Source organism: Lasioglossum baleicum, unplaced genomic scaffold (genome assembly GCF_051020765.1).
Source record: "Lasioglossum baleicum unplaced genomic scaffold, iyLasBale1 scaffold0034, whole genome shotgun sequence".
In the NCBI taxonomy this organism is placed as follows: Eukaryota; Metazoa; Arthropoda; class Insecta; order Hymenoptera; family Halictidae; genus Lasioglossum; species Lasioglossum baleicum.
The window spans coordinates 923,077-935,486 of NW_027469094.1; positions in this window are offsets into that span (position 1 = coordinate 923,077).

The window sequence follows — 12,410 nt, forward strand, 5'->3', positions numbered from 1 at the left end:
GGACTCACCGGTGTCGTCCCCGAACTGGTATACACTACCTTCTTAGCCATGAGGTCGAGATGGGACTCACCGGTGTCGTCCCCGAACTGGTATACACTACCTTCTTAGCCATGAGGTCGAGATGGGACTGATCGGTGTCGTCCCGAACTGGTATACACTACCTTCTTAGCCATGAGGCCGAGATGGGACTCACCGGTGTCGTCCCCGAACTGGTATACACTACCTACTTAGCCATGAGGCCGAGATGGGACTCACCGGTGTCGTCCCCAAACTGGTATACACTACCTTCTTAGCCATGAGGTCGAGATGGGACTCACCGGTGTCGTCCCCGAACTGGTATACACTACCTTCTTAGCCATGAGGCCGAGATGGGACTGATCGGTGTCGTCCCGAACTGGTATACACTACCTTCTTAGCCATGAGGCCGAGATGGGACTGATCGGTGTCGTCCGCGAACTGGTATACACTACCTTCTTAGCCATGAGGTCGAGATGGGACTCACCGGTGTCGTCCCCGAACTGGTATACACTACCTTCTTAGCCATGAGGCCGAGATGGGACTGATCGGTGTCGTCCCCAAACTGGTATACACTACCTTCTTAGCCATGAGGCCGAGATGGGACTGATCGATGTCGTCCCGTACTGGTATATACTACCTTCTTAGCCATGAGGCCGAGATGGGACTGATCGGTGTCGTCCCCAAACTGGTATACACTAACTTCTTAGCCATGAGGCCGCGATAGGACTCACCGGTGTTGTCCCCGAACTGGTATACAGTACCTTCTTAGCCTTGAGGTCGAGATGGGACTCACCGGTGTCGTCCCCAAACTGGTATACACTACCTTCTTAGCCATGAGGCCGAGATTGGACTCACCGGTGTCGTCCGCGAACTGGTATACACTACCTTCTTAGCCATGAGGCCGAGATGGGACTCACCGGTGTCGTCCCCGAACTGCTATACACTACCTACTTAGCCATGAGGCCGAGATGGGACTCACCGGTGTCGTCCCCAAACTGGTATACACTAGCTTCTTAGCCATGAGGTCGAGATGGGACTCACCGGTGTCGTCCCCGAACTGGTATACACTACCTTCTTAGCCATGAGGCCGAGATGGGACTGATCGGTGTCGTCCCCAAACTGGTATACACTAACTTCTTAGCCATGAGGCCGCGATAGGACTCACCGGTGTTGTACCCGAACTGGTATACAGTACCTTCTTAGCCTTGAGGTCGAGATGGGACTCACCGGTGTCGTCCCCGAACTGGTATACACTACCTACTTAACCATGAGGCCGAGATGGGACTGATCGGTGTCGTCCCGAACTGGTATACACTACCTTCTTAGCCATGAGGCCGAGATTGGACTCACCGGTGTCGTCCGCGAACTGGTATACACCACCTTCTTAGCCATGAGGCCGAGATGGGACTCTCCGGTGTCGTCCGCGAACTGGTATACACTACCTTCTTAGCACATGAGGCCGAGATGGGACTGATGGGTGTCGTCCCGAACTGGTATACACTACCTTCTTAGCCATGAGGCCGAGATTGGACTCACCGGTGTCGTCCGCGAACTGGTATACACTACCTTCTTAGCCATGAGGCCAAGATTGGACTCACCGGTGTCGTCCGCGAACTGGTATACACTACCTTCTTAGCCATGAGGCCGAGATGGGACTCACCGGTGTCGTCCCCGAACTGGTATACACTACCTACTTAACCATGAGGCCGAGATGGGACTGATCGGTGTCGTCCCGAACTGGTATACACTACCTTCTTAGCCATGAGGCCGAGATTGGACTCACCGGTGTCGTCCGCGAACTGGTATACACTACCTTCTTAGCCATGAGGCCGAGATGGGACTCACCGGTGTCGTCCCCGAACTGCTATACACTACCTACTTAGCCATGAGGCCGAGATGGGACTCACTGGTGTCGTCCCCAAACTGGTATACACTACCTTCTTAGCCATGAGGTCGAGATGGGACTCACCGGTGTCGTCCCCGAACTGGTATACACTACCTTCTTAGCCATGAGGCCGAGATGGGACTGATCGGTGTCGTCCCCAAACTGGTATACACTACCTTCTTAGCCATGAGGCCGAGATGGGACTGATCGATGTCGTCCCGTACTGGTATATACTACCTTCTTAGCCATGAGGCCGAGATGGGACTCACCGGTGTCGTCCCCGAACTGGTATACACTACCTACTTAACCATGAGGCCGAGATGGGACTGATCGGTGTCGTCCCGAACTGGTATACACTACCTTCTTAGCCATGAGGCCGAGATTGGACTCACCGGTGTCGTCCGCGAACTGGTATACACTACCTTCTTAGCCATGAGGCCGAGATGGGACTCACCGGTGTCGTCCCCGAACTGCTATACACTACCTACTTAGCCATGAGGCCGAGATGGGACTCACTGGTGTCGTCCCCAAACTGGTATACACTACCTTCTTAGCCATGAGGTCGAGATGGGACTCACCGGTGTCGTCCCCGAACTGGTATACACTACCTTCTTAGCCATGAGGCCGAGATGGGACTGATCGGTGTCGTCCCCAAACTGGTATACACTAACTTCTTAGCCATGAGGCCGCGATAGGACTCACCGGTGTTGTCCCCGAACTGGTATACAGTACCTTCTTAGCCTTGAGGTCGAGATGGGACTCACCGGTGTCGTCCCCGAACTGGTATACACTACCTTCTTAGCCATGAGGCCGAGATGGGACTGATCGGTGTCGTCCCCAAACTGGTATACACTACCTTCTTAGCCATGAGGCCGAGATTGGACTCACCGGTGTCGTCCGCGAACTGGTATACACTACCTTCTTAGCCATGAGGCCAAGATTGGACTCACCGGTGTCGTCCGCGAACTGGTATACACTACCTTCTTAGCCATGAGGCCGAGATGGGACTCACCGGTGTCGTCCCCGAACTGGTATACACTACCTACTTAACCATGAGGCCGAGATGGGACTGATCGGTGTCGTCCCGAACTGGTATACACTACCTTCTTAGCCATGAGGCCGAGATTGGACTCACCGGTGTCGTCCGCGAACTGGTATACACTACCTTCTTAGCCATGAGGCCGAGATGGGACTCACCGGTGTCGTCCCCGAACTGCTATACACTACCTACTTAGCCATGAGGCCGAGATGGGACTCACTGGTGTCGTCCCCAAACTGGTATACACTACCTTCTTAGCCATGAGGTCGAGATGGGACTCACCGGTGTCGTCCCCGAACTGGTATACACTACCTTCTTAGCCATGAGGCCGAGATGGGACTGATCGGTGTCGTCCCCAAACTGGTATACACTACCTTCTTAGCCATGAGGCCGAGATGGGACTGATCGATGTCGTCCCGTACTGGTATATACTACCTTCTTAGCCATGAGGCCGAGATGGGACTGATCGGTGTCGTCCCCAAACTGGTATACACTATCTTCTTAGCCATGAGGCCGCGATAGGACTCACCGGTGTTGTCCCCGAACTGGTATACAGTACCTTCTTAGCCTTGAGGTCGAGATGGGACTCACCGGTGTCGTCCCCAAACTGGTATACACTACCTTCTTAGCCATGAGGCCGAGATTGGACTCACCGGTGTCGTCCGCGAACTGGTATACACTACCTTCTTAGCCATGAGGCCGAGATGGGACTCACCGGTGTCGTCCCCGAACTGCTATACACTACCTACTTAGCCATGAGGCCGAGATGGGACTCACCGGTGTCGTCCCCAAACTGGTATACACTAGCTTCTTAGCCATGAGGTCGAGATGGGACTCACCGGTGTCGTCCCCGAACTGGTATACACTACCTTCTTAGCCATGAGGCCGAGATGGGACTGATCGGTGTCGTCCCCAAACTGGTATACACTAACTTCTTAGCCATGAGGCCGCGATAGGACTCACCGGTGTTGTACCCGAACTGGTATACAGTACCTTCTTAGCCTTGAGGTCGAGATGGGACTCACCAGTGTCGTCCCCGAACTGGTATACACTACCTTCTTAGCCATGAGGCCGAGATGGGACTCACCGGTGTCGTCCCCGAACTGGTATACACTACCTACTTAACCATGAGGCCGAGATGGGACTGATCGGTGTCGTCCCGAACTGGTATACACTACCTTCTTAGTCATGAGGCCGAGATTGGACTCACCGGTGTCGTCCGCGAACTGGTATACACTACCTTCTTAGCCATGAGGCCGAGATGGGACTCTCCGGTGTCGTCCGCGAACTGGTATACACTACCTTCTTAGCACATGAGGCCGAGATGGGACTGATGGGTGTCATCCCGAACTGGTATACACTACCTTCTTAGCCATGAGGCCGAGATTGGACTCACCGGTGTCGTCCGCGAACTGGTATACACTACCTTCTTAGCCATGAGGCCAAGATTGGACTCACCGGTGTCGTCCGCGAACTGGTATACACTACCTTCTTAGCCATGAGGCCGAGATGGGACTCACCGGTGTCGTCCCCGAACTGGTATACACTACCTACTTAACCATGAGGCCGAGATGGGACTGATCGGTGTCGTCCCGAACTGGTATACACTACCTTCTTAGCCATGAGGCCGAGATTGGACTCACCGGTGTCGTCCGCGAACTGGTATACACTACCTTCTTAGCCATGAGGCCGAGATGGGACTCACCGGTGTCGTCCCCGAACTGCTATACACTACCTACTTAGCCATGAGGCCGAGATGGGACTCACTGGTGTCGTCCCCAAACTGGTATACACTACCTTCTTAGCCATGAGGTCGAGATGGGACTCACCGGTGTCGTCCCCGAACTGGTATACACTACCTTCTTAGCCATGAGGCCGAGATGGGACTGATCGGTGTCGTCCCCAAACTGGTATACACTAACTTCTTAGCCATGAGGCCGCGATAGGACTCACCGGTGTTGTCCCCGAACTGGTATACAGTACCTTCTTAGCCTTGAGGTCGAGATGGGACTCACCGGTGTCGTCCCCGAACTGGTATACACTACCTTCTTAGCCATGAGGTCGAGATGGGACTCACCGGTGTCGTCCCCGAACTGGTATACACTACCTACTTAGCCATGAGGCCGAGATGGGACTCACCGGTGTCGTCCCCGAACTGGTATACACTTCCTTCTTAGCCATGAGGTCGAGATGGGACTCACCGGTGTCGTCCGCGAACTGGTATACACTACCTTCTTAGCACATGAGGCCGAGATGGGACTGATGGGTGTCGTCCCGAACTGGTATACAGTACCTACTTAGCCATGAGGCCGAGATGGGACTCACCGGTGTCGTCACCGAACTTGTATACACTACCTACTTAGCCATGAGGCCGAGATGGGACACACCGGTGTCGTCCCCGAACTGGTATACACTACCTTCTTAGCCATGAGGTCGAGATGGGACTGATCGGTGTCGTCCGCGAACTGGTATACAGTACCTACTTAGCCATGAGGCCGAGATGGGACTCACCGGTGTCGTCACCGAACTTGTATACACTACCTACTTAGCCATGAGGCCGAGATGGGACTCACTGGAGTCGTCCCCAAACTGGTATACACTACCTTCTTAGCCATGAGGTCGAGATGGGACTCACCGGTGTCGTCCCCGAACTGGTATACACTTCCTTCTTAGCCATGAGGCCGAGATGGGACTGATGGGTGTCGTCCTGAACTGGTATACACTACCTTCTCAGCCATGAGGCCGAGATGGTACTCAACGGTGTCGTCCCGGAACTGGTATACAGTACCTTCTTAGCCATGAGGCCGAGATGGGACTGATCGGTGTTGTCCGCGAACTGGTATACACTACCTACTTAACCATGAGGCCGAGATGGGACTGATCGGTGTCGTCCCGAACTGGTATACACTACCTTCTTAGCCATGAGGCCGAGATTGGACTCACCGGTGTCGTCCGCGAACTGGTATACACTACCTTCTTAGCCATGAGGCCGAGATGGGACTCACCGGTGTCGTCCCCGAACTGGTATACACTACCTACTTAACCATGAGGCCGAGATGGGACTGATCGGTGTCGTCCCGAACTGGTATACACTACCTACTTAGCCATGAGGCCGAGATGGGACTCACCGGTGTCGTCCCCGAACTGGTATACACTTCCTTCTTAGCCATGAGGTCGAGATGGGACTCACCGGTGTCGTCCCCGAACTGGTATACACTAGCTTCTTAGCCATGAGGTCGAGATGGGACTCACCGGTGTCGTCCCCGAACTGGTATACACTACCTTCTTAGCCATGAGGCCGAGATGGGACTCACCGGTGTCGTCCCCGAACTGGTATACACTACCTACTTAGCCATGAGGCCGAGATGGGACTCACCGGTGTCGTCCCCGAACTGGTATACACTTCCTTCTTAGCCATGAGGTCGAGATGGGACTCACCGGTGTCGTCCGCGAACTGGTATACACTACCTTCTTAGCACATGAGGCCGAGATGGGACTGATGGGTGTCGTCCCGAACTGGTATACAGTACCTACTTAGCCATGAGGCCGAGATGGGACACACCGGTGTCGTCCCCGAACTGGTATACACTACCTACTTAGCCATGAGGCCGAGATGGGACTCACCGGTGTCGTCCCCGAACTGGTATACACTTCCTTCTTAGCCATGAGGTCGAGATGGGACTCACCGGTGTCGTCCGCGAACTGGTATACACTACCTACTTAGCCATGAGGCCGAGATGGGACTCACCGGTGTCGTCCCCAAACTGGTATACACTAGCTTCTTAGCCATGAGGTCGAGATGGGACTCACCGGTGTCGTCCGCGAACTGGTATACACTACCTTCTTAGCCATGAGGCCGAGATGGGACTCACCGGTGTCGTCCCCGAACTGCTATACACTACCTACTTAGCCATGAGGCCGAGATGGGACTCACCGGTGTCGTCCCCAAACTGGTATACACTAGCTTCTTAGCCATGAGGTCGAGATGGGACTCACCGGTGTCGTCCCCGAACTGGTATACACTACCTTCTTAGCCATGAGGCCGAGATGGGACTCACCGGTGTCGTCCCCGAACTGGTATACACTACCTACTTAGCCATGAGGCCGAGATGGGACTCACCGGTGTCGTCCCCGAACTGGTATACACTTCCTTCTTAGCCATGAGGTCGAGATGGGACTCACCGGTGTCGTCCGCGAACTGGTATACACTACCTTCTTAGCACATGAGGCCGAGATGGGACTGATGGGTGTCGTCCCGAACTGGTATACAGTACCTACTTAGCCATGAGGCCGAGATGGGACACACCGGTGTCGTCCCCGAACTGGTATACACTACCTACTTAGCCATGAGGCCGAGATGGGACTCACCGGTGTCGTCCCCGAACTGGTATACACTTCCTTCTTAGCCATGAGGTCGAGATGGGACTCACCGGTGTCGTCCGCGAACTGGTATACACTACCTTCTTAGCACATGAGGCCGAGATGGGACTGATGGGTGTCGTCCCGAACTGGTATACAGTACCTACTTAGCCATGAGGCCGAGATGGGACTCACCGGTGTCGTCACCGAACTTGTATACACTACCTACTTAGCCATGAGGCCGAGATGGGACTCACCGGTGTCGTCCCCGAACTGGTATACACTACCTTCTTAGCCATGAGGTCGAGATGGGACTGATCGGTGTCGTCCGCGAACTGGTATACAGTACCTACTTAGCCATGAGGCCGAGATGGGACTCACCGGTGTCGTCACCGAACTTGTATACACTACCTACTTAGCCATGAGGCCGAGATGGGACTCACTGGAGTCGTCCCCAAACTGGTATACACTACCTTCTTAGCCATGAGGTCGAGATGGGACTCACCGGTGTCGTCCCCGAACTGGTATACACTACCTTCTTAGCCATGAGGCCGAGATGGGACTGATGGGTGTCGTCCTGAACTGGTATACACTACCTTCTCAGCCATGAGGCCGAGATGGTACTCAACGGTGTCGTCCCGGAACTGGTATACAGTACCTTCTTAGCCATGAGGCCGAGATGGGACTGATCGGTGTTGTCCGCGGACTGGTATACACTACCTACTTAACCATGAGGCCGAGATGGGACTGATCGGTGTCGTCCCGAACTGGTATACACTACCTTCTTAGCCATGAGGCCGAGATTGGACTCACCGGTGTCGTCCGCGAACTGGTATACACTACCTTCTTAGCCATGAGGCCGAGATGGGACTCACCGGTGTCGTCCCCGAACTGGTATACACTACCTACTTAACCATGAGGCCGAGATGGGACTGATCGGTGTCGTCCCGAACTGGTATACACTACCTACTTAGCCATGAGGCCGAGATGGGACTCACCGGTGTCGTCCCCGAACTGGTATACACTACCTTCTTAGCCATGAGGTCGAGATGGGACTGATCGGTGTCGTCCGCGAACTGGTATACAGTACCTACTTAGCCATGAGGCCGAGATGGGACTCACCGGTGTCGTCACCGAACTTGTATACACTACCTACTTAGCCATGAGGCCGAGATGGGACTCACTGGAGTCGTCCCCAAACTGGTATACACTACCTTCTTAGCCATGAGGTCGAGATGGGACTCACCGGTGTCGTCCCCGAACTGGTATACACTACCTTCTTAGCCATGAGGCCGAGATTGGACTCACCGGTGTCGTCCCCAAACTGGTATACACTAGCTTCTTAGCCATGAGGTCGAGATGGGACTCACCGGTGTCGTCCCCGAACTGGTATACACTACCTTCTTAGCCATGAGGCCGAGATGGGACTGATCGGTGTCGTCCCCAAACTGGTATACACTAACTTCTTAGCCATGAGGCCGCGATAGGACTCACCGGTGTTGTACCCGAACTGGTATACAGTACCTTCTTAGCCTTGAGGTCGAGATGGGTATACACTACCTTCTTAGCCATGAGGCCGAGATTGGACTCACCGGTGTCGTCCGCGAACTGGTATACACTACCTTCTTAGCCATGAGGCCGAGATGGGACTCACCGGTGTCGTCCCCGAACTGGTATACACTACCTACTTAACCATGAGGCCGAGATGGGACTCACCGGTGTCGTCCCCGAACTGGTATACACTACCTACTTAACCATGAGGCCGAGATGGGACTGATCGGTGTCGTCCCGAACTGGTATACACTACCTACTTAGCCATGAGGCCGAGATGGGACTCACCGGTGTCGTCCCCGAACTGGTATACACTACCTTCTTAGCCATGAGGTCGAGATGGGACTCACCGGTGTCGTCCGCGAACTGGTATACACTACCTTCTTAGCCATGAGGCCGAGATGGGACTCACCGGTGTCGTCCCCGAACTGGTATACACTACCTACTTAACCATGAGGCCGAGATGGGACTGATCGGTGTCGTCCCGAACTGGTATACACTACCTACTTAGCCATGAGGCCGAGATGGGACTCACCGGTGTCGTCCCCGAACTGGTATACACTTCCTTCTTAGCCATGAGGTCGAGATGGGACTCACCGGTGTCGTCCCCGAACTGGTATACACTACCTTCTTAGCCATGAGGCCGAGATGGGACTGATCGGTGTCGTCCCCAAACTGGTATACACTAACTTCTTAGCCATGAGGCCGCGATAGGACTCACCGGTGTTGTACCCGAACTGGTATACAGTACCTTCTTAGCTTTGAGGTCGAGATGGGACTCACCGGTGTCGTCCCCGAACTGGTATACACTACCTTCTTAGCCATGAGGCCGAGATTGGACTCACCGGTGTCGTCCGCGAACTGGTATACACTACCTTCTTAGCCATGAGGCCGAGATGGGACTCACCGGTGTCGTCCCCGAACTGGTATACACTACCTACTTAACCATGAGGCCGAGATGGGACTGATCGGTGTCGTCCCGAACTGGTATACACTACCTTCTTAGCCATGAGGCCGAGATTGGACTCACCGGTGTCGTCCCCAAACTGGTATACACTAGCTTCTTAGCCATGAGGTCGAGATGGGACTCACCGGTGTCGTCCCCGAACTGGTATACACTACCTTCTTAGCCATGAGGCCGAGATGGGACTCACCGGTGTCGTCCCCGAACTGGTATACACTACCTACTTAGCCATGAGGCCGAGATGGGACTCACCGGTGTCGTCCCCGAACTGGTATACACTTCCTTCTTAGCCATGAGGTCGAGATGGGACTCACCGGTGTCGTCCGCGAACTGGTATACACTACCTTCTTAGCACATGAGGCCGAGATGGGACTGATGGGTGTCGTCCCGAACTGGTATACAGTACCTACTTAGCCATGAGGCCGAGATGGGACACACCGGTGTCGTCCCCGAACTGGTATACACTACCTACTTAGCCATGAGGCCGAGATGGGACTCACCGGTGTCGTCCCCGAACTGGTATACACTTCCTTCTTAGCCATGAGGTCGAGATGGGACTCACCGGTGTCGTCCGCGAACTGGTATACACTACCTTCTTAGCACATGAGGCCGAGATGGGACTGATGGGTGTCGTCCCGAACTGGTATACAGTACCTACTTAGCCATGAGGCCGAGATGGGACTCACCGGTGTCGTCACCGAACTTGTATACACTACCTACTTAGCCATGAGGCCGAGATGGGACTCACCGGTGTCGTCCCCGAACTGGTATACACTACCTTCTTAGCCATGAGGTCGAGATGGGACTGATCGGTGTCGTCCGCGAACTGGTATACAGTACCTACTTAGCCATGAGGCCGAGATGGGACTCACCGGTGTCGTCACCGAACTTGTATACACTACCTACTTAGCCATGAGGCCGAGATGGGACTCACTGGAGTCGTCCCCAAACTGGTATACACTACCTTCTTAGCCATGAGGTCGAGATGGGACTCACCGGTGTCGTCCCCGAACTGGTATACACTACCTTCTTAGCCATGAGGCCGAGATGGGACTGATGGGTGTCGTCCTGAACTGGTATACACTACCTTCTCAGCCATGAGGCCGAGATGGTACTCAACGGTGTCGTCCCGGAACTGGTATACAGTACCTTCTTAGCCATGAGGCCGAGATGGGACTGATCGGTGTTGTCCGCGGACTGGTATACACTACCTACTTAACCATGAGGCCGAGATGGGACTGATCGGTGTCGTCCCGAACTGGTATACACTACCTTCTTAGCCATGAGGCCGAGATTGGACTCACCGGTGTCGTCCGCGAACTGGTATACACTACCTTCTTAGCCATGAGGCCGAGATGGGACTCACCGGTGTCGTCCCCGAACTGGTATACACTACCTACTTAACCATGAGGCCGAGATGGGACTGATCGGTGTCGTCCCGAACTGGTATACACTACCTACTTAGCCATGAGGCCGAGATGGGACTCACCGGTGTCGTCCCCGAACTGGTATACACTACCTTCTTAGCCATGAGGTCGAGATGGGACTGATCGGTGTCGTCCGCGAACTGGTATACAGTACCTACTTAGCCATGAGGCCGAGATGGGACTCACCGGTGTCGTCACCGAACTTGTATACACTACCTACTTAGCCATGAGGCCGAGATGGGACTCACTGGAGTCGTCCCCAAACTGGTATACACTACCTTCTTAGCCATGAGGTCGAGATGGGACTCACCGGTGTCGTCCCCGAACTGGTATACACTACCTTCTTAGCCATGAGGCCGAGATTGGACTCACCGGTGTCGTCCCCAAACTGGTATACACTAGCTTCTTAGCCATGAGGTCGAGATGGGACTCACCGGTGTCGTCCCCGAACTGGTATACACTACCTTCTTAGCCATGAGGCCGAGATGGGACTGATCGGTGTCGTCCCCAAACTGGTATACACTAACTTCTTAGCCATGAGGCCGCGATAGGACTCACCGGTGTTGTACCCGAACTGGTATACAGTACCTTCTTAGCCTTGAGGTCGAGATGGGTATACACTACCTTCTTAGCCATGAGGCCGAGATTGGACTCACCGGTGTCGTCCGCGAACTGGTATACACTACCTTCTTAGCCATGAGGCCGAGATGGGACTCACCGGTGTCGTCCCCGAACTGGTATACACTACCTACTTAACCATGAGGCCGAGATGGGACTGATCGGTGTCGTCCCGAACTGGTATACACTACCTTCTTAGCCATGAGGCCGAGATTGGACTCACCGGTGTCGTCCGCGAACTGGTATACACTACCTTCTTAGCCATGAGGCCGAGATGGGACTCACCGGTGTCGTCCCCGAACTGCTATACACTACCTACTTAGCCATGAGGCCGAGATGGGACTCACCGGTGTCGTCCCCAAACTGGTATACACTACCTTCTTAGCCATGAGGTCGAGATGGGACTCACCGGTGTCGTCCCCGAACTGGTATACACTACCTACTTAGCCATGAGGCCGAGATGGGACTCACCGGTGTCGTCCCCGAACTGGTATACACTTCCTTCTTAGCCATGAGGTCGAGATGGGACTCACCGGTGTCGTCCGCGAA